Source organism: Pempheris klunzingeri, chromosome 9, assembly GCF_042242105.1.
Source record: "Pempheris klunzingeri isolate RE-2024b chromosome 9, fPemKlu1.hap1, whole genome shotgun sequence".
In the NCBI taxonomy this organism is placed as follows: Eukaryota; Metazoa; Chordata; class Actinopteri; order Acropomatiformes; family Pempheridae; genus Pempheris; species Pempheris klunzingeri.
The window spans coordinates 8,204,293-8,223,278 of record NC_092020.1 but is presented as its reverse complement, the minus strand read 5'-3'; the positions used below and the strand labels follow the sequence as shown (position 1 = coordinate 8,223,278).

Here is an 18,986-nt window from a genome sequence, read left to right as displayed (position 1 = left end):
AATTCCAATATCTTTACAGACATAAATGATTAATAAGTGACTGGTGGGCAAGCCCTGACCAGCAAATGGGAGAGCAGAGTGGCGCAGCGGAAGCGTGCTGGGCCCATAACCCAGAGGTCGATGGATCGAAACCATCCTCTGCTAACTGTGAGCTATTTGGAATGGTAAAGCACCATGCAGTCCCAACTTCCTGGATTTACATTCAAAGTTCTTGGAGTGAACTTGGGAATGTCCATAGGATGCTGTTCGTTCTACAGTATGCCAAATGCTTCGCTGCGATTTTCATAGTCAATATTCTAGACTATCAGCATCGCAATGTAATGTTTTCACACAAGGAATACGTTTTGCCGTGAATTCCTATATCGTTACAGACATAAATGATTAATAAGTGACTGGTGGGCAAGCCCTGACCAGCAAATGGGAGAGCAGAGTGGCGCAGCGGAAGCGTGCTGGGCCCATAACCCTGAGGTCGATGGATCGAAACCATCCTCTGCTAACTGTGAGCTATTTGGAATGGTAAAGCCCCATGCTGTCCCAATTTCCAGGATTTACATTCAAAGTTCTTGGAGTGAACTTGGGAATGTCCATAGGATGCTGTTCGTTCTACAGTATGCCAAATGCTTCGCTGCAATTTTCATAGTCAATATTCTAGACTATCAGCATCGCAATGTAATGTTTTCACACAAGGAATACGTTTTGCCGTGAATTCCTATATCGTTACAGACATAAATGATTAATAAGTGACTGGTGGGCAAGCCCTGACCAGCAAATGGGAGAGCAGAGTGGCGCAGCGGAAGCGTGCTGGGCCCATAACCCAGAGGTCGATGGATCGAAACCATCCTCTGCTAACTGTGAGCTATTTGGAATGGTAAAGCCCCATGCTGTCCCAATTTCCAGGATTTACATTCAAAGTTCTGGGAGTGAACTTGGGAATGTCCATAGGATGCTCTTCGTTTTACAGTATGCCAAATGCTTCACTGCAATTTTCATAGTCAATATTCTAGACTATCAGCATCGCAATGTAATGTTTTCACACAAGGAATACATTTGCCGTGACTTCCAATATCTTATCAGACATAAATGGTTAATAAGTGACTGGTGGGCAAGCCCTGACCAGCAAATGGGAGAGCAGAGTGGCGCAGCGGAAGCGTGCCGGGCCCATAACCCAGAGGTCGATGGATCGAAACCATCCTCTGCTAACTGTGAGCTATTTGGAATGGTAAAGCACCATGCTGTCCCAATTTCCTGGATTTACATTCAAAGTTCTTGGAGTGAACTTGGGAATGTCCATAGGATGCTGTTCGTTCTACAGTATGCCAAATGCTTCGCTGCGATTTTCATAGTCAATATTCTAGACTATCAGCATCGCAATGTAATGTTTTCACACAAGGAATACGTTTTGCCGTGAATTCCTATATCGTTACAGACATAAATGATTAATAAGTGACTGGTGGGCAAGCCCTGACTAGCAAATGGGAGAGCAGAGTGGCGCAGCGGAAGCGTGCTGGGCCCATAACCCAGAGGTCGATGGATCGAAGCCATCCTCTGCTAACTGTGAGCTATTTGGAATGGTAAAGCCCCATGCTGTTCCAATTTCCAGGATTTACATTCAAAGTTCTTGGAGTGAACTTGGGAATGTCCATAGGATGCTGTTCGTTCTACAGTATGCCAAATGCTTCACTGCTATTTTCATAGTCAATATTCTAGACTATCAGCATCGCAATGTAATGTTTTCACACAAGGAATACGTTTTGCCGTGACTTCCAATATCTTATCAGACATAAATGGTTAATAAGTGACTGGTGGGCAAGCCCTGACCAGCAAATGGGAGAGCAGAGTGGCGCAGCGGAAGCGTGCTGGGCCCATAACCCAGAGGTCGATGGATCGAAACCGTCCTCTGCTAACTGTGAGCTATTTGGAATGGTAAAGCACCATGCTGTCCCAATTTCCTGGATTTACATTCAAAGTTCTGGGAGTGAACTTGGGAATGTCCATAGGATGCTGTTCGTTCTACAGTATGCCAAATGCTTCACTGCAATTTTCATAGTCAATATGTTAGACTATCAGCATCGCAATGTAATGTTTTCACACAAGGAATACGTTTTGCCGTGACTTCCAATATCTTATCAGACATAAATGGTTAATAAGTGACTGGTGGGCAAGCCCTAACCAGCAAATGGGAGAGCAGAGTGGCGCAGCGGAAGCGTGCTGGGCCCATAACCCAGAGGTCGATGGATCGAAACCATCCTCTGCTAACTGTGAGCTGTATGGAATGATAAAGCACCATGCTGTCCCAATTTCCTGGATTTACATTCAACATTCTTTGAGTAAACTGGGCAATGTCCATAGGATGGAGTTTATTCTACAGTATGCCAAATGGTTCACTACGATTTTTGCAAGCACTTTATTGTGTCAAGTCCCATCTGTGCTGTTCCAGGTTTGTCACGCACATTGTCATTTAGATGTTTTCATGTGAACAGGGGCTTAATATCACAAGCGTCTAGGGCTGGACTTCCTTCTCCAGTGCTGTGGACACAAAATTCACATTTCAGGTACCTTATGTCGTTCAGTAATACCTTGCAATAATATCGGTATTTTATGTTTGGAAACATCTCCGTGGATCCACCCTGTGTGGCTTCCTCACTTTGTCACTGAGTTAGTGATGACAGACGCTCCTTGTCAGGTAGTGTGGCCGAGTGGTCAAAGGCGCTGGATTAAGGCTCCAGTTTCTCAGGAGGCATGGGTTGAAGTCCCAAGGTTGGTTTTAACTTCTCACTCATTTCTTCCAGTTTTACATTCATACAAAGTCATACAGCATGTGTCGCTACTCTGAGCTAAAGCTGTTGTCCCTGGTGACTTGTAACATAATATGAATCAAACTGTCCCATGTTAAGTGACATAGCTAATCATTTCTCATGTCCCTCCCCTGTGTAAAAGTAGCACATTAAGCAAAACTTAGTGATCAGTAGGACCCATTAGATATCCAGTAAGGTTGAAGCATAGATTATGCTCATGTGTGGCTGATAGTGACTTACTTAACAAATGCAGCTTAAACTTTTAACCCCTCAAAGCCAATATATCCAAATCCATCGATGACATCAGAGTAACACCCTCTCTTTTCTCACAGCAGGTTTGTTCAAAGGAATGATGCATTGCTCCTGATTCAGACTTTGAGTTTTTTTTATGTCTTAACAATTATTTACTGAACTGTCTTTCTCCTATAATGGAGTGACATTTTAACTTGTACTTCAACTTTAAAAGATAATCAAAGGGATTAGTTAAGTGAGCATGCTTAGACAATAATATTGAGTGCTGAGTCATTTGTTTTCTGTTAGAATCATATAGACAGTAAATGAGTTGATGTGTTTTCCCCATTTTTTCCCCCCTCTGTGGGTGCAGATGTGAGGAGCTGCTGATCACAGCCCCTTCATCAGAGCCAGGCTTCGCTCACTCTGCGGTAAATGACAGTTAAAAGCGTGGGCAAAAACATTACCATCCACAGCAGGTGCTGCAGCCCACACACACAAACTCACACACACACGAACACACACTCTGTATTAGAAGCATAATAATATGAAAATGACTTATGTCAACTCAAACGAATGTAGAGACAGTCGGCTAAACTCTGTCACATCAAGCAGAGTCAGCAGACATCTGCTGAATGGCAGCTGTTGTGTGTGTGTGTGTGTTAGCATGGGGATAGTAGTTGGTGGAGAGTGAATAGAATTACCAACTGCTGCCACAAATGTACTGACATTAAACACTCACACATTCTGTATCTGGTATGATATCATTGTGAGATGGAGATTATTGGAATGACCTGTTCAGTGATAAGACCAATTCTTTTATTTATTCATTTATTTTCATACAACCTGGGTTTTATTTTCATACTCATAGTATTTGGCATGATTTGAATATGCTGATCACCAAGAGATCTGCTGTGAGTAGCTGCAGTAGTCCAACAAGACACAGAATCTGAATGGTCAGAAAAACAAAGACTGTTAAAAAAAACTACCGGGTGATAATTCTCTATGGGTTAATTAGAACAAGCAGCCCCTTCCACATACAACTAGCCGCCAACACCTACATCAGTATACTATGCATTGATTTCAGCTCAGCATTCAGTGTGACATCTGCCATGAAACTTAGCACTCTGCAATTGGATATTGGACTTTCTCACAAACAGATCCCAGACAGTCCAGGTTGGTGGTCATACCTCCACCACTCTAGGCCTGAATGTCGAAAGCCGCCAGCACTGTATACGCAGACTCCTCACACATTTTGACAGTGTCTGGTACAGTAGAAGTCTGGTAGAAGCTGATAAGTACCATTTGAATACTGACTTGGACGTGATTGCCATGGCAATGGTTGCAGCTTTAGGGTCAGTCCATACATTTGTATATACTTATATACATATGTTGGGCCTCCACCAAAATGGTGGGGACATGTTTGATAGATAGATAGATAGATCTAAAATTATTCAACCCCCATTGCAAATTAGGTAGTGGCTAAATATAGAATATACAATTGCCATAGCTCAACACAATTAATATTACAGGTGGTTTCTCCAAATTCAACACAATATGCCACTTTTAATGACTACTGCAATCTCAAAATTATTCAGCCCCTTAAACAGAATCCCTCATAAGCACTCATTTGCAAATCAGGTGTTGTCTGAAGCGCACCTGATGCAGCTAATTAAGGCCCTCATTAGCTGCATCAGGTGTGCTTGAGATAGAACACATCAAATACCCAGACTGGCAAGGGGTTTGTACCTAGTGATGTTTGGTTGCATGTTAGAAATATGGGTAAGTCAAGAGAGGAGATCACTGCCTTACACAAACAAGGAAAAGGATACAAATGATAGCAAAGGCACTGAATGTTCCTAGAGATACTTTTGGAAGCATAGTTGGAAAGTTCAAAGCTAAAGGAACACTGGCTGCACTACCTGGAAGTGGGCAAAAGAGGAAGCTATCAACAGCTGCCACTGAGGAGATAGGTGGACGAATGAAAAGCAGTCGAATGACCGCAAAAGACCTGCAGCAAGACTTGGTGGCTGTAACAAGAGACTGTCTCTGGTGGGTTCTCCCAGCACGTACACCAAGGCCCGGACACGGTTCACAGTCCAATGTCTTTATTTTTTGCACGCAACAAAACACACACTCCGGCCGCTAGCTCCTGCTCTGGCCACGCGTCTGCTCCTCCCTTCTCGGGTCCCGGCGTGCTACTCCTTAAATAGGGAGAGAGGTAATTTACTGCATCTGTTTCCAGGTGCGCTGGTGCTACTTACCTCTCTCCTGCGCCATCTCCTGGGCCAGCCCTGCACCTCTCTCCGTTGCAGCTGAGCTCAAAACCAGCCCACACCCCCACAGTGGCAGCAGGTACTGAGGTTTCGGTTTCTACAGTAAGGCGCATATTAAATGCTGAAGGCCTCCACGCCCGATGTACACCACTACTGACCCAAAAGCACAAGACAATATGATCAAAACCGTATAAATAAGCCAAAGAGGTTTTGAGATTCTGTTTTGTGGAGCGATGAAACAAAACTGGAACTTTTCGGGTCTATGGATCAGTGATATGTCTGGAGGAGGAAGAATGACATATAGCTGAAAAGAACATCCTGTCTACAGTGAAGCATGGCAGTGAGTCAGTGATGATCTGGGGCAGCTTTGCTTCTTCTGGCACTGGAAACCAGCGGCGTTTGGAGGTAAAAAATTAATTCAATGAAGTATCAGGAAATCCTAGGAGAACACATCATGCCATCTTACCATCATTGTTGAGGACTGTGTATCAGGATAGTCTCATATCGTGAATTATTCGATGATCCCCACCCCTCCTACCGCCTGGCTAGCAATACATATTTTCTTAAGTAGCAAATGGGACTACAACTTGCATCTCTTTGTACAACTGTGTGTTATAGAATGACAGACAGGTTTGCAAATACTTTTTACTTCAAATATGATCCAAATATAAGTTAATGATTATAGAAGCTTTAACTTTATTGAAGTTAAGGTATTAAGTTGAGGCCCTACGGTCAAGACACTGCTGAGGCTCATCAAGGTCATAGACACACAGTGGATATGATTTGTTCCAGATTTCAGTGACTGTTATTGTTTTCATGGCTCCATGTATGGCTGCATTTCATGGTTCTATGTATAGTTTTCATGGAATGCATGCGTTATCTTGGTAGATTGACCCCTAAAAATGATAATAAACACACAATCTCACACCAACTGACACAATTAAAATAATATCTTTTAGGAAAGCGAGTAAGTTATTTTCCTTCAGGGATTAACCTTGACAAAGTCCACAGAAAAGTTCTTTACTGCCCCTAAGCCATTTGTATAGGTTGACCCTCAGCTCACGACTTAAACTGATAGCACCAATATCACACTATTATAAAATTCAAGATTTTCCTTTAGAAACGGCACCCAAAAAGGAAAGCAAAACTATTCATTAAACATATATTTTTGCAACATGGTAATGAGAATCTATGGACATGTGGGAGAGTGTGTACAACTTGTGTGTGCATATCAGAAGGACAGATGCTGCCATAGCAGGTGCACCGTTCACTAACAGGTGACTGCTTTGAAAACCTTATGGCCAACAGAGCAGGGTCACATTGTTGGTTAAATACTTTGTGCTTCTCCAGGGACGACTGCTTTAACCTGGCTGACAAACCGTATGGTGAACTGACAGGGACCATGTTGTTTGAGAACAGCAGGGGTATGAGGATGTTTTTCATCCCCTCCAAAAAGTGTCAATTTAGAAAATATATCAAGGTCACATTTGGAGTTAAGTATTTCGTGAAGTCCCACTGAATTTCCAAAAATCATTTTTCTGTTGTCAGTGACTTTATTGAAGAAAAGGGGCCTTATTATGAAGCTTATAAGATCATATTCATACCACACTCTTTTTGTTTATAAAATATTTAATCAAATTAAATTAATTGAAATGCTAACTTGTGTATTCTGTAAGGCAGAAAATGTGACAATAATCTACTTTTATCATTGTCATTGGCAGGTTAGTAAGAAACAGATGGGTAGACATTAACTGGTATTTAATTTGGGTTTAACTGGATAGTTTGTCACTGAGAAACACACAGGAGTTAGGTAAGGGTTAGTTGAGTAAAGAATTAGACATTTTTTACTCACCTATATGTTTGTCTCTATTGCAAACTGTTTTCTGCCACAGAGTAAAATCCTGTTTATTGATAAATTCAGACTGGTAGTATGTGCTGTCCTTTGAACTGAAGTGATGTTGAGGTTTTTTGGTAGATATACCACTAGTCAAGTTGCATCATTTTCAACTCTGGCAATTCAAACCAACCGCGGCAAATTCTAGTCGTGTCCACACCCTTGCATTGCATTAAGTCTGAGCAGATCTTTGGCAAGTGTTACTGACCAGCGATTGAACAATAACGGTTTGAAATGAAATGAACTGATATTGGCTACATACACAAGATCATCTGTCTAAAGAAACACCATATTTCTCTTTTTTCCCCCCCCTTTTTTTTACTCGAGAGCACAGGTCATTCCATTCTGAAAGTAGATATACTGTAATTGCTATAGCAGAGAGTGATGTCTGAATAGACGAGGACTACAGAGAGTAGTTTGCCACATGAAGTCATACTACCTTTTCTTTACCAGATGAAAAAAGGACCTCCTGTGGCTTTTTAAACTCATCTGAAATAAAAATCATAATAGTGACAACATTCCTAGATCATTCAAATGAGGATAGTTATATTGAGAAATATTTTGGTCATGTTTCCACATTCACATAATTTGGCTGAATATTTTGTGTTTTTATTTATTCAAATGTGATAAACATGCCATATTTTTTGTACTTTTTAAACTTTATGATGCAGATTCTATAGTTTGTCATTAAGGTTTATTGACTTTTAGCTTATGTTGTACCAACTCAGTCTCAAAGATTTGTGAAATAGTCATGAAACTTAACCTATTAATTTGTGTCCATGGACAAGAATTTCTCATTTTGTGTCTCTCCCTGAATCATTTGAACACAATCTTGAAAATGACATCACTATCAGCAAAAATATCAATGTAGCCACAAGGGAAATACTTGCAAATCAAAACACCTTAGCACTATTTTCATAAACATGAGCATATCTCAAAACCTAAAAATGTATACAGTTCAAATGACAAATGGAGTGTTAAGACATTTCTTTGTTCATGTCTAAATCACAATTGTTCTGGATCAATATGTTTGGGGTATTTATTTAGTTTATTTAGTTGAAGGACATGTCAGTTTTTGTATTTTTTTAATTGTGACACAATTTCAATACTTTTACCTTTTTATTGTTTCTTGACTTACAAAATCTTTTAACTTACATTGTACAGATTTTAGAGATATGAACCATTTTGAAGATATGAACAAGAAATCAAATGTTATCACACTAAGCAAAAATACAATCCCAAATACAAAAATATTAAACCACCGTAAGCTGTCCTTATCCTACCATTTTCACAACCTGGTTCTCATTTTAATAGTTGTGGCTGTAATTCCTGCCTTGATGATATAATTTTAAATCATCCACAACATCACAGCTCATGGTGATGAATCAGAAGCACTTATTTCACTATGAAAATTAGAGTAAACGTGAAAATGATTGTCCTTCTCTAACTGTGCTATCATATGAAAAATACACCCACAAATAGGATGTGGTCTATTCAGCACTCAGTACTAAGCATAAAATTCCACAGCTGCCAAGCAACACATGTGCATGCAGTAATTGAGTTAATATGCAGCTGTCTATGAAGTGTTAGAGTTTTATTAGCAAAGAAATCTAAAGAGGGCTCTGCAGATCTGCTGAGCCAGCAACAGCTGGAGACAAGAGAGATAGTGGATGAAAGAGAAGCGTGGATGGGGAACAGAGAGAAGCAGTTGGAATGTGGTAGAGATGGGCACTAAAAAAATGAAGATGGAGGTATGGGCAAGGAAACGGAAAGAAGGGAAGCGGTCTCATTTCCAGTAATGAAAAGCTCAAAAAAAGTGCTTTAAGAAGGTTTCCAAGTGAATCAAGCCTATTGTGGTCTCATTTTTGGCTTAGGATGAATGACAAGTGCTTCAGGAATGGAAAATGCAATATCATTTTTGGATTGACAGAGTAGGAAAGGCTACATTTTTCAGGTTTCTTTTGGCTTTCTGTCAACTGACTTCATCTGGAATTATTGGTAAGTATAATTGGATATCACGTGCATAACAATGGAAATTAATGGATGATGGTAATATTACCCAGAGGAAGTGTATGTAAAAGGTGAATGGTTGTCCAAGCACTGCACCTTGTGGAACCTCATTTCACTGTTAACATGTACACACTGAAAAACAGTGAGTGGGTTCATTTCTACCTTGAGAGAAGCCAATTGACTCCAAAAATGAGATTAAAACAGTGCTTAGACCATCATTATTATCATCCACATGGATATTAAAGTCACCTGATACCTGTTACTTAATCTGTATTAAGGACTAAATTTCAATGGAACTCAGAAATTTAGAGTACAGGCCAGGAGGGCCCAAACACTCACAAATAGAACTGGCTTCAGAATTTCAGAATCTTGAGGAATGTGGGTATTAATATGACTATTAAAGTCCACATTTAACTTTCCTATCCTATTAATTTTAATAAATCTTTATGTGTAACACCTTTTTCTGTTAACTTTAGGCTTAACAGACTCAATAGATTGAAATGATTATAATAGTCGGGTGGCAGACTGCAGCTCTGCCTCGTGGTCTCAACTCTGGATTGTCAAGTTTTGGGACTAATAAAAATCAGCCAAATTTCTAGATAAGAGAGCAGCTCCTTCCAAAGTGGGATGGATATCATCTCCTCTAATCAGACCAGGTCTTCCCCAAAAAGACTGCCAATTATCTATGAAGCCAGCATTGTTTGCTGGGCACCACCTCGACAGCCAGCAGTTGAATGATGGCATGCGAATATACGTGTCACCACTGGTCAGATTAGGCTGGGGACCAGAGAAAACTTTCAGCAGGTGTGTTGCTGAGTGGGGAGAATTGGTTAGAGACGTGAAATAGGTGGTGGTGCACTAAGCTAAACTGTGGAAAAAGCGAGACAGTTGTTAAAAGACCTAGGAGCGCTAGTGTAGGTATAAATGTACGTAATGTAAGTGTCCACTAACTCATGGATGGACACAAATTAGAGCAACACGACAAATGTCTTTATATGATAGTTGACAGTAGAGAGATGACTGAGAGATGAAGGAATGGTTTATGGCTGGTGCCTTAACCCCAAGGCAATCAGAATGCCCCCAAATTTCTGTTTTGAATAGCAATATTAATAGCTAAAATACTTTGTATATACTTTTTAAACCCCATGTTGGCCTTTCTCTACTTAGCGCAGTAAAAAGTTTATTGACTGACAGCTGATTGTGCTTGTCACGGTTCACCTAGCAACCACAGCACTAAAAACCAAGCAGAGCTCTGTGCTTTGCTGTACTTTCTTCAACGACAAAAGCGATGCAGAGCACCTTGCATTGTTCAGCCTTCAGAACACGCTCAGTGTGATCAGGCACATCTGTCTGTCGTACCATTCTTCATCTGTCTTCCCCCTTTTCTGGCTCTTCTGAAGAGCCATTCAGCAGACGCTTTTTGACTGTGCAATACAAATAATACCTTCGCAATGCCACTATATCACAGAATGTTGACAGTCGTGTCTTTTTCACGCTGTTGTACCATCTAGTCATTACTTAGGTTATGTTCCTGCTGCTGTACTACTATACTGACTACACTACAAAACTAGTCTGTGTTGAGTTTCTGACTTGCTTTTTGTTTATTTTGTCTAAACTAAATCCTCCCAACACTTAACATCCTTACTGCATTCATCTTGTGATCTCCATTCCCTGTGCAGTGTATTGCACCATTGAACCTCCTTACTATATTACCATATTTACTCTATCAACTTTATTTGTTTTCAGCCTCATCTCAAGATCCCACTTACTGCACAACGTATGCTTTGTCAGCATGCATAATCAAGTTTCGACATTATATTTTATGTAGCTACTAAACCCGATTTATTTCCTTTGGGGGAAAAAACGGCACATCACTGATTTTTCTTCTTTAGCAAGTCACGCTTTTGCATCATCCATCACTATGCAACTGCCACATCTGTCTTGCTTTTTTCCTGTATGTCCCAATCACTACTATGCAACAGAACTTGAAATACAGTTTGTTTGTGTAGCCTTGTAGTCAGATCTTCCCCAAAGACAAGATAATAAAAATAATAAATAGTAACATCGAATTAGGATGAGAGGTTTGTTGAGGTTCACATGAAAGATCCCATCAATGACGTATAAACACATTTTGCATAGTACTACACTTCTTTTGTGCACAAATACCTGAAAAGAGCTCTCTGTAGAGCTGAGGTCAACTGCAGAGTTAATAATTCTGTCACACATTGCATATAATCATTTGATACTCTGTGCATCAGTCAATCAATCTTTATTTATATTGCGCCAATTCATAACAGCATTATCTCAAGATGCTCTTCATAAAGAGCAGGTCTAGACCAAACTCTTTAATTAAGAGAGAGACGATTAAGGAATTCAAAATTAAGGATTCAAGAATCCCCACATGAGCAGCATCAGATATTATATTAGGCAACAGGGGCAGGAAAAACTCCATCCATAAATAATAATTGGTGCAGCTTTAAAGGAAAACCTGATTTGCAGAAAAGAAAGTGTTCTTGTATTACCATGCCTTGGAATAAGATGTGAAAGTATTGACAAATTCTACAAAACATTCTTTATGGGCTAAATATTAACTTGACAATCCATTGTATTGTATGATGAAATAAAAAATAAAAAAATATCAGAACTCATTATTAAATGTTATAGCTCTTTCCATAGACGAGTTAATAACATAATCATAATCACAGAGTAAGACCCTCCAGACCAGCCACGGAATAATGTGTGTTGATAAAATAAAGACAGGAAAACAAGGATAAAATCTTGTGGTTAATGCTGAGTAATGTAGCAGTAATAGTTAAAAATTAATATAAAATGAGAAATAACAGCACAGCTTCTGTACTCAGAGGTCCTACAGAAGTCCTACTGACAGGAAAAAAGACAAGATATAGAAACGAAAAGATAATTCCATAGAAATACATTGTGCTCAGGGACATGAAAAAAAAGAGAAATCCATGCCCACAAATTCAATTAATTTTCGTAATTATTTAACAAACCTCTGTGAGACTGGGTTGTAACATAGCAGCTAATGTTGTTGGTTTTTTAAAACTCAAAACATCAGACGATCCTCTCCAAAACAGTTTTCAGCTGAGGTACTCTGGTTGCTATGACATAGAATATGAAAGGTAATATTTTGGCACACAGTAGAGCATTGGTTCTGTGTTATTTTTCATTTTGATATTGTTGTAGTCCAGGGACATCATCTTGTACAGACATGATACAGACTGTACTAATTTCACAAGAAATTCCATGTAAAATCAGACTTTCAACACCCCTACATGGAATGATCTTTTGAGTCATAACCAGATTTTCATGCCACAGCTACGATTGGGGGTCAGCCCTACATGCAGTATATTTATATTTATATTTCCAGTAGAAGTAAATTCATGCTGCATACACAGTTCAGATTTATACGCAGTCATAACATTAATAATGATATAAAATAACCCAGAGAGAGAGAGAGAGAGAGAGAGAGAGAGCAATACTTTTTCATGTGCCTTGGTTCCTGGGTAATGCTATATTGCTCCTTGGAGTCCCAGACTGACAGAATTCAAGAAACCCCCCTTTGATGTTTGTGCTTCAATAATTCTTCACTCCAGCTCCTTATGTCGCATTACTGCAGCAACTGCCAAAAAGTGGCTGTCACCTCTCAAGCTTCTCCGTGCTCACTGACTTGACTATGAAAAGATGGCTATGAAGCCTGTGAGCCAGGCCTTTCTGCTCTTTAAGCTACCAGTTCACTGCTCACATTCACTACAGAGCAATTCTGCTCAGACGAATTCCGCTGAAAACTACTGATGGCCTATGTTTTCTTCTCAGTGAAAGCATTAGAGGGAATCCCACAACTCTTTTTCTGTCTGTCATGGTGAAATAGTTTAGTGGACTGAACGTAGCTCTTCTTCTGGTTGGGTGGCAGCAGCTAATGCCCCATTAAAACTCATGTTTTAGTCTGTCCATGGTGCTGAGCTCATTGGTGTAAATGCAGATTGGAGTTTGAGTTGTACAAACATTTGTGGGAGGCAAAGTTATTCTGGGGGCAGAAATAATCTCATTAAATGAACGGAAGCTCAGTGCGAAAAGCCAGAGAAGCACAGTCTTGTGTCTCGGTAATGTGCTATCATACTGGAGCCTGTTCAAAAGGAAAGAGGAGTGACATAGCTTAAATTACAAAGCCAGAAAATTATACTAAAGACAAACTGGCTTAAATAAATACAGGCTAAATTAATGAACATTTTTGTCTAGAGAGTTTCTTTGGTTTGTTTTGCCCTAGTAAATCAGTTGCGAGTTGTATCCTTGCTGCAGATGATATTTTCAGTAATCGTAGCAACTAAACCTTACCAACTACCCCTAAACCTGCACAACTGCATCAATCGCATCCATGCTTGTCGTCATTTTTGTTCATATCATGGATGTATGATGTCTGAGCATGTGACTGGACTGGACTGGAAACTAAACTAAACATATAAACAAAGGAAAAAATCAAGACACAGTAACTTTTTTGAAGTTAGCTACTTAGCTTAGCTCATTCTCCAGGTTAATACCAGTCCTACAAGCCTTTAGCTAAGCTGCTTCTAGCTTTTCAGCTCCCCAAATACCATGGTCAAAAGGGAATGAGTGACATGTATCTTTCAGATATGAGGAGCCTCTTCAGCATTCCAGTTTGTGACCATCAAAACATCATAAAATAGTATATATATATATATTCTTATCTGTCATATAAACTTTATTAATGTAAAATAATTTAAATATTTCACAATTGTTAAACATGACTGCATTTCTACAAGTTTAGGGGGAGACATTCGGTGAAGACAATCAACAGCATCCAATGAATGAATGAGAAACTGCATATTTGTTTTGACAAAAATTATAGTTGTAGCAGACACAGTGACTGATCTTTTGACTCTAGCTGAGAAATTCAGCACTGCTGCAAGAGAAGAACGTGCAACCAGCTATTTTTACTCAGATGCAAGGAATAAAAAGAAATGTCACGTTTGTTTAAGTACATGGGCCGTAGCGTTTTGAATTTCTAAATGAGCAGTTGGTGCAGCCAGGCAGTAATTGTACTGTGAAAGCTAGAGTAAACATCGAACAACATACAGTCTCATCATAGCTCATTTTTGTAGGAATATATTACCTAAGAAATTATACAGTTTTGTAGTAAGCGGAGAGGAAGCAGATTCAGCTGTATCAGTTAGGCTGTAAGGACATAAGTGAACTGCATAGAACACACAGTTTACAGGTACAAAGGGTAGCACTTATATAATGAACTGACCTCAGGAACAAACTTGTGTTACTCCTAAAGGTACAAGCAGCATATATCTCTTTCTGATGGTGTAGCTGTAGTCGTGTCTATGAGTGTTACTTAGAGTGTTACTTACTGTCATTAGATTGCTATATGGAGTAGATAATGGTCTTTCTTTCAATACTGTATGTATTAGGTCCAACCACTAACCAATAATTCTGATAGGCCACCTGCTTCTACCAGAAAACAGACAATACCTCACCTAATGTTTATTTGAAATAGATCTTTCTCAGGGCCATTATTTTTCCCCAAAGTACAAAATATATAGTTGTGTCTTAGAGTATTCTTTGGATTTTCATGGAGGTCTCTGAATGAGATAGAATGCAAGACACTCAAGCTTATTGTGTAGGATTTGGTTTCAGGTTATATTATTTGTAAAACATCCTAATTTGAATGACTTACCTGTTCCAGTGACTGCAGAGTAGACGGCACAGTGCAGTCTGGCTGTATAGGCACAGCAGTGCTTTGTACTAAATGCTATCACGCTCACAATGACAATGCTAGCATGTTGATGTATACCAGGTGTAGTCACTTACTGCAAAGTACAACTGAGACTGATGGGAATGTCATTAGTTTTGCAGGTATTTGGTCACCAAGTGAAGTACTGAACAAAAAGAAGTTTTGATCTGATGATGGTGCTATATGAAAGACCAAAGTTTATCCAGAGGGGGGGTATGAATGTCTGTCCAGAGTGACATATCTCAACAACTATTGAATAGATTTCTGTGAAATTCAGCACAAAGACAGATGGCTGATGGGAAGCCTTACAGTATTTGTAAAGCAGCAAGAGGAAGTGTTATGTTTGCATTAACAGAAACTGTTTAATCTAATCTAATCTGAGCACAGAAACCGTATTACTTTTGTGGGCCAGGTATATTAAGGGAAACACCAGAATCCTCAGGTCAAGAAATGTATGCAGCATTATACCAATCAACAAACCCAAAGATATATTTATCATTTTGAGCTCTGGACGCGAAAATGATTTAACTGGCTGCTGCTAAACCACTGACTGTTCTCTCAGTTTAATATTCCAAATGGGATTCAGATCCAAATTTCACACCCCTGTCACATACCAAAACAATATTTGATAATTTGGCTTTGACATGCAAGTCACCTCTAGAAGTAAATGCCAACTGTAATTAGGTCTTTCGAGCTGTAACTGAGATGACTATCGGATTGGAACAGTGATGATAATAGCTATTAGAGACAATTAGACAGAGAATTAAAAAAGCAGGGTGATGGTTCTGTACACTGTGGTACAGTGCATGTACTGTATACTTATACTGCCCCAATTGTGAAACTTCCCACCTTGCAGAGCCAAAACTTGTGTCGCACAAGCATCATAATGGCAATTGAGAGCATGGCCTGATGGTTGTGCACTCTGCTTCCTGTTGATCATACATCTGTGCTCTCACAGCGTAGTTTTGTCTAGTTTTGCTGGCTTGCTTGCATGAGTTTGATTGTTTGAATTGGAAAATAAGCAGTAGCATGGGCTGATGTGTTTCCTTACTCCCACTTTGTGACTCAACAAAAAATTGTAAAAGTACCCAGACTTCTGCTTGAAGATAACTGATTGTTACTTGCACATGCAGAATTGACTTTGGTAAACCCATCTAAGTATTTTACCCAGTGTTCCAACTTTTCATGTATTTTTCTATGTCTGAGTAGGCCTGCAATCAGCAGGACAGCTATTAAATAAAGCCATATGACTAGAACAAAAGAAATAAATGGCTTTGTTTTCTAATCTGCTTCCTGTCTTGTTAGGAAGTTACGTAAAAATCATTGCCGTGGTTAAAATAAATTAACATCGACTAAGGGTGTAAGACGAATGTGAACCTTGCTGTTTTGCGTCATAAACAACCTTCTCGGGTTGAGTGTAGGGTTATTGATTGATTTTATTTGATAAATTAAAATATAATCCACACATGTGCATACAGTAATAACATTCATGAGGATGAAGCAAAAAAGTCACATGGCTTATTTCTACTGTAGTCCTGGAGTCTAAGCTAGGGGTCGAAAAGACAGTGACATGCATATGCTACTCATTTTTACACTTATATACGTAATAAAATAGCACCAATATTATACAGTCATGAAAATAAAAAAACACAGAAATTCTGACACATGTCAAAACCTGAAAGACGCTACACTACACAGTATACTTAGACGGCATACAGTTGTTTTTGTAAAACCATTAAGAGACCGGAAGGTTGTGGGTGTGCATAACATACTGAAAATACCCAGTGAAATAAGCTGGACATCTACCCTGTAAAATCTTATTGATCACAATAAGTCTATTATTTATATATATATACACACACACACTACTCACAAAAAGTTAAGATATTCGGCTTTCAGGTGAAATTTCAGGATGAACCACCACCAATACATTTCCTGCTTCAGTTAGAATTGGTATTTAAACAGTCCTCCTCATCCTGCTGTTCACATTCTGACATCATGAGACCAAGACGACACCTAACTATTGATCAGCAGCACCTCAACACTGGAGGCTTCAAACAGGTCCTCAGACAGAAGTGTCCACTGAGCTTAGAGGGTCACAGAGTGTCATCAGGAGGTTGTAAGAGTGATACAGAGTGACTGGAAGAGTCACAGAAAGGAGAGGAGTGGACGTCCTTTGGCCACGTCCCAATTTTACGTTTACCCTCGTTTACCCTCCACTGTTGTTAGATTTTCTTTCAATAAATTGTTTAAGATGAAGAAACTACCATTGCATGCTTCTACTTAAATGCCCTACTTTCATGATATAATATCACTGTAGCATTCACTTTTTACATTTTCCATAAATTTCACCTGAAAGTCGAATATCCCTAACTTTTTGTGAACCCTGTGTATATATATATATATATATATATATATATATATATAATTAAGTTCTGCCTTCAACAATAAGCCAATTCAGCTCTGTAGAATACTTGAATACTTTGGGCTTATGTACGTTCTTGGACTGAGAATGAGGAGAAACCTCATTAGCTAGTGTTTAGACAGATTAGACAGACACTATACAAGTACAGTCCATTTACCATTCAATTTGTTCTGAGCATTTTGAAGCTCACCTTTTGTTCTTTTTAGATATACCTATATTTTATAAATGTCTTCATGGTTTCCTTATTCTATAATATTCTTCCCGGACAGTTTGTCTTTGAGTGGATCTTCACAATGAGAGAGAGAGAGAGGGCCATTGAATCAATGGTCATACACTGTCCCATTTCACATCTAAGATAAGACTTTTGCCAGGTCTTTATTCTATTACAGTCCACAGAAAAACAAGATGGTTCTCTTAATGTATGTCTTGTTCCAAAAACAATGGCCAGGATAGCTTGCTGTCATTTAAGCAACTGGAGCCAGCGATATTACTGGGTGATATTTTAACTGTTTCTGAGCATGATGATGATGATGATGATGTTTTTTTGGTGTGTGTAGAGAGGAATAGGAATGGTCACAGTGACCTGTCCCTCTCTCTTATGTCACATAATTTAATGACAGACTTGAAAAGCTGAACCTATCCTATCCTTGAACTTGAGAAAACAATTGAACCACAATGTAAAATCACTGGATATTCTGCATCTTTCCATCATCCAACATTCTCATTAGCAGGTGGAATTGTCCAGTTGTCATAGTCCTGTGAGTCAAAAGCTAAAAACCTAACCCCAACCCTAAACCAGAACAGCTGATAAATTAACCTTGTACTGAGGCTGTTTTCATGGGTCATCATTTTCTGAGCACATGCTGAAACATTGGTGCAGCAGTGTATTACGGTGTCCAGATCAGATGAGGATCAGGAAAGGAAGATTTATTTAATATTCTTGTCATATGAAAGTAATTTTTTGACAAAAAAAAAAAAACATTAGGATGTATTTCTTACTTTCCAGTTGCTTGAATTATGTTAAAGAAAAATAAACATGTACACCACCTTCTGTCTTCCATATCTCAGGAGGATGAGCATCTGGGTGTAAATTGTAACACTAGCTGTACCCTCCTGGGTGCAGTAGCATTGTTGGTTACTGACAAAAATAATGCAATGATACAAAAATCTATTTAAATTCATCCTATGGTACTGATGCTGACCACCTTCTGATACCCACATTACAGTTAATTTATCCCACATCCAACAAACAATTGTGTCCATAAGATCCCAAGAAGATCCTTTCCTATTTTGTTCAAAATCATAGTTTTTTTTTTAGTCAAAGTAAATTGACACATCACACTCAAACATAGAGCGTGTTTGCTCATTCAGGCTTCGCACACAAACTCCCATCTTACAGTTTTGTGGAGTGACACGAGAATGTTGGGGCAAGCGTAGGAAATGTTTAAAGATACACGTTCGTCATGAAAAATGATCATCCGTGGCAGCAACACGCACTCCGAGAGTGTTCAGAGGCAGCAAGGCAGTGAGAGCGCTAAGGAGGCTTCACAACATCGTCTCACAAAACTTGTTGCGAGCA

The 18,986-nt window shown here is 39.2% G+C and overlaps 4 non-coding genes across 4 annotated transcripts; all 4 read left to right on the top strand.

Moving 5' to 3' along the window:
* The first annotated feature begins 72 nt into the window (after positions 1-72).
* trnam-cau (transfer RNA methionine (anticodon CAU)) lies at positions 73-144 on the top strand. Its single transcript has one exon. It is a non-coding gene; the product is annotated as a tRNA-Met (tRNA).
* A 632-nt stretch (positions 145-776) lies between these two features.
* On the top strand, positions 777-848 carry trnam-cau (transfer RNA methionine (anticodon CAU)). The gene has a single exon. It is a non-coding gene; the product is annotated as a tRNA-Met (tRNA).
* A 983-nt stretch (positions 849-1,831) lies between these two features.
* On the top strand, positions 1,832-1,903 carry trnam-cau (transfer RNA methionine (anticodon CAU)). The gene has a single exon. It is a non-coding gene; the product is annotated as a tRNA-Met (tRNA).
* A 280-nt stretch (positions 1,904-2,183) lies between these two features.
* trnam-cau (transfer RNA methionine (anticodon CAU)) lies at positions 2,184-2,255 on the top strand. Its single transcript has one exon. It is a non-coding gene; the product is annotated as a tRNA-Met (tRNA).
* The last annotated feature ends 16,731 nt before the right edge of the window (positions 2,256-18,986 follow it).